At 29.0% G+C, this 5130-nt stretch overlaps 1 protein-coding gene across 3 annotated transcripts in view; it reads left to right on the top strand.

Moving 5' to 3' along the window:
- Positions 1 to 5130, top strand: part of LOC106470381 (actin-interacting protein 1-like) — a 63315-nt gene that overhangs the window by 53835 nt on the left and 4350 nt on the right. The window lies entirely within an intron of this gene.

Here is a 5130-nt window from a genome sequence, read left to right on the forward strand (position 1 = left end):
AACCCATCGTTGTCTTTTATCAGGTATTGACCCACCGATGTGTAGCCATTGTGACATTCAAGTCACAATAGCCCACATTTTACTGTCGTGCCGTCGTTACAACTGTGAGTGGCGGCACCATTTTAGACACATTTTTTCTAAAAGTTTACCCCTGACGCTGGACAATAAAAATAAAAAATAAATAAAATCAATAAGTAAATAAAAATAAAATCACATAATACACTGAAAACAACTTTTGATGAAGTTAGACTAATGAATCAGATTGAACTATTCATCATAAGTAAGATAAAAAAATCTGTGATAATTAACAAAGATTTGAATAAAATTTAACATATATTTTACCTTATGTGAGATTTTCACTGTTCACACTTTACAAAAAAATACTATTAGTTATTGCTATCCTGGATCTTTAATAAACACAAATTAATATTTTGTATAAGTGGCAGATAGAACTAGTATATACAAACAATTCCTTCAGTTTATATATCAAATTGTAAATACTTGTGACATCGCACTTTATTGAAAGATATCACTCCATGTATGTCAGTGATATATATATGTGTGTATAGACTAAAATATATAATCACAAAATGTACTGAAAACTCATTTCAATAAAGGAACCTTGTTTAAGTATTCACTATAAACAGTATAAAATCTGTGAATATTTATGAATATTGTGCATGAAAGCACATCTTACCTTAGATGAGATTTCAATTGCTCAAATCTTTGGACAACAGGCTCTTGCAGAGAAGAAACAAGCTTGAATGACATGCTTTCTACTAGTAACTAAACAAGTAGTTATTCACTTAAGATCCCTGGATATATTTGAAACTTAGACTGTATGTGAAAACAAATAAATACCATGTTGATTGTAAAAAGACTAAACACATCCATGTCAAAAAAAGGAGGTGAAGCATGGAGGGCACCTAACAGAACATATACACTATACATTCTCACAACAAGGGTGGAAATATGAAAGAGCTTGCATTTCAACTTCCAATATTTCTTGCTTTTGGGCAGTTATGATGAGAACAAGGTGACCTAGAATAATGTTTTAACTGCTGTAAAGTCACTTTCTTTGTAATTTATGGCATCTGCTTACTTTGGTGAACTTTTATTACAGTATTTACCATGTAGCCATGGCTCACGCAGGTGTTATATAAACTTGTGTATTGTAACTTTGATATACAATTGCTAGTAGTGATAGGAAAGTTGTACTTTGTATTGTGAAGCAACGTACAAGAACATTTGCTAAAATAAACTTGTTAGAAAGATCGAGCAAAAATTGTATTCAAGTACTGTACACATGCATTTACTTTCTTGCTATCAATTTTACAGTTATGATCCAATGCGTCAGCACTAGAATTAGTGAAAAGAAAGATGCCCTGAGTGGTTGTGAGATATGATTATGACAATTGAACACTGACATGTTTACATCACGGTTTTATCGGCACAATAGATAAAAATATGGACACACTCGAAATAAAGATATGTACATTTATGAAACAAGTTTTAAATGTTTTATATATATGGACACGAAATCCTATTTAAGAATAAATAAATAAAAAAAAACACATGCGTGCTTATTGTTTGGGTTTATATAGAAAGTATGTAATTAAAAATAGACAATTTACACATTATGAAATGATAAAATGTTTTACGAGATCTTAAGAATAATGTGATAAGATATAAAAATGAGAAGTTTCAATCTGGAAGAAGATGAAAGTATCTTAATTATTTCTTTTAAAACCAATTCCTAATGTAATTTCCCAAGATTTCAAAGCTGATAATGCATAAAACTAAGTAAATAAAAAATTAAGATACTTTATATTTCTGAAACTACATGTCTTTAGGAAAGTCAAACAGTTTCATTCACTAGTTTTATTTTGGAACAAAATATGATGAGAGTGATGTTACATACTGATAATGTAAGAATCAGGTTGTCATAGGAGTAATTAGATTTTTTTATGTGAAAATTGTCTTTATTCAGAAACTTGGAAGAATTTGAAATCGAAATAACATTATTTTTAAATAAAGCATGTACCATCATCTTGTCTGACTTGGAATCTTGTTGCTATTATTCATACTTGCTTCTTTTAATTGTAGTAATAACTAATAGTGTCTTTAATTATATATATTCAATATTATTGTTGGCTCTAATAATTGTTAATATCAATGTTTGTTTTATTATTGCAAATAAAATATCTACTATTATTATTGTCAGTTTAGCATTATTTTTATGTTATTAGGCAGTGGTATTTAGTTTTATGTATTTAAGGAACTAAAAATGGTTATAAACAGGATTAAAATGAAATCAAATAACTGCAAGATTTCACTGAGTTAGCTCTGTATCATTGGCAAAAAGTGGTTAATAGTCACTAAAAACAATCAATTATCTTAAAACACTGATATATTCCAATTAATTTAATCATAAAAAGTATTTGACTTAATAAAAAGAAATTTTGTAATCATTTGTCTAGTTAAAAAAATCAGATGTAAATTCTTACTTATTCTAGTGTTAGTGCAGTGGTGCAAAAAATGTATATATGGGGTTAGTGCTCATTAACTTATCAGCATAAACTCCAAAATAAAATACTTTGTAATCTTAACACAAAATTTGATAGCCTACATGTTTAACTTTAAACACTGGTTTGTGAGGAAAGATAAAATATGTTTCCACTTTTTATACCAGGAAGAAAACTGAAACAAATATCGAAAGTGGTGTCAAAATTGTTAGGTTTCACTTTCCAAACTCTTTTGAGCAACTCGCAAAATGTGTATAATCCAGCTATTAAAGTTTCTTCCTTTAGCATACATTCTTTCCTGAGAGCATCATATTTTTTTTTATTGGGTCAGTGGATTGTAAAAAATTTGGAATTTTTACCTAAGAAACATTCATTGTGGGATATCAAGGTTGGTGTAGATAAATTATCTAAACTTTTAATTATTAAAAATAAAACTATGGTAATACTTTCTTTATTTAAAAAAGTCTAGTCCAATTTCCTTTATTATCCAAGAATTGTCATATATAATTTGTTTCATGATTTTTCTAGCAGAAAATAAATTTAAAATTGAGCTTAACAAAACTGAAAGTTAGCTCTAAAAATTAAGACCGAGGAAATATATTATTTTAAAGGATAATAATGGTAATGCTATAATTTCTATGGATTAGTTATGTATAAAAGTTTTTATTGGCTAATCCACCGTAAGCAGAGAAATCTAAATTGAATCATTTTTCCTTTAACTTAAGCTTGATGATAACCAATATGACCTCTTGGAAATATGTAATTGTATTTATGGTCACTCTAAGGTTTGCATGGAAGACTGCCCTCTTTAGCACTTTAAATTTTAATTTAAGAACATTTTGTGCTTGGGATTTGACCTTTTTGAATCCATTCATCAAAATTGCAACAATTTGATCATAAATCTTATCAGTTTCTCATGTGACCTCTTTTTACTTGAGTTTCAGATTGTTAAAAATTCTAGAAGTAATTTAAATAATGTTAGTCATTAACATTAACAATTTACAAGCTTTGTATAACTCATGATATTTATGATCAGATTGATGGTATTACCACGGGTAGTGCATTGACACCCATTTTATTTAATGCCATCGTGATCCAGTTAGAAACAAGTATTTTTAATCTGTCTGAACAGATCTTTTCAACTAAATATGATTAACATATACCGATGCCTTCACCTACAAACTATAGGTCATAAAATTTGTTTCATTCTAACTCATCACTAACACTGGTCTTGATTTAAATAATTTAAATGTCTGTTACTATTAACAGAATCTTTGTTTGTTAAGTCATAAAAACTTCCTGTCAGTGAATAGGCTTGAAATCTATTTTTTCCAAACAGTTGCCCTTTTTTAGGTGACATACTTTGACCGGTTTATTTTGTATGTCACTTAGACTTGCCTTACTTCATGTATTATCTAGCACATGAAGTTAACTCAGTGAAACCTCACAACAAACAGTAGATGTTTTAGATATTATTTTCTTGGCACTTGTTTATAGTGTTAAAATAATAAGTAAATAATACACAGTGTTAAAATCAATACAGAATTAAAACATGTTTCAATTCAGGCTAATCTGTAGCCTCTAAAATGTGGACTGTATATGTTTTTTGAAATTTACCACGTTGTCTTCAAGAGCGAACTTGCAACACACAAGTGTCATATTTCTTCCTTCTTAACTAGGTCATGTGACCTATGTGCAAGTTTACATTTTTGTATAAACCTCGGAGAATGTCCTGCAACATTTTTACACAAATATTCACTAGTCCTTTGTCTCTGTTTAATAATTGATCTTTTTTAAAACTATTAATTCGAAAGATTTTCAGATCTTATTGGCTCTTAATACCCTTTGATTGTTTTTTCCATGATATCTTATGTTGTGTTTTTTGTACATGTTCTGCTATGGCCGAATATTCAGTCCTTTCATTTTTTTACATATCCATTATGCTCTGCTAAATGATTTTTTAAGTTATGTTTTGTTAGTCTGATATAAACATTTTAACATGGAAGTTTATAAATTCCAGCATTTTCCATTAATTATATATTATTTTTAGCATTACCTAAAATTTGTGTTATCTTATTTGTCGACTTAAACATGAAGTAAAGTATTTGTGTTTTTTAAACATTTTAATTAAACAAAACCTAGAACATATGACAACACTATAAAATAAAAGACCTACTAGTCACTATCCATCTATATTAAAAGACCTACCAGTCACTATCCATCTATAATAAAAGACCTACCAGCCACTATCCATCTATCATAAAAGACCTACCAGTCACTATCCATCTATAATTCCTGTTCAATTTTATCATAACATGGTTTTAAGTCAATACCTTGATCCATTATTACCACATTAATGAATTTTTTAGTTGGGTTAAATCATTTTTAAACTGCTATATATTTCATTAGTAACATTGGCCCAGGCCTCAAATTTAGACACTTGTTATTTTTTGCATTTGATAAGTTTTGTGACTTGTTTTTATATGCTTCCCAATCAGGCCAAGATGTGACACTCACTCACTCACACTCACACACACACACACACACACACACACACACACACACACACACACACACACACACACACACACACACACACACACAC

This window comes from Limulus polyphemus, unplaced genomic scaffold (genome assembly GCF_000517525.1).
Source record: "Limulus polyphemus unplaced genomic scaffold, Limulus_polyphemus-2.1.2 Scaffold3973, whole genome shotgun sequence".
NCBI lineage: Eukaryota > Metazoa > Arthropoda > Merostomata > Xiphosura > Limulidae > Limulus > Limulus polyphemus.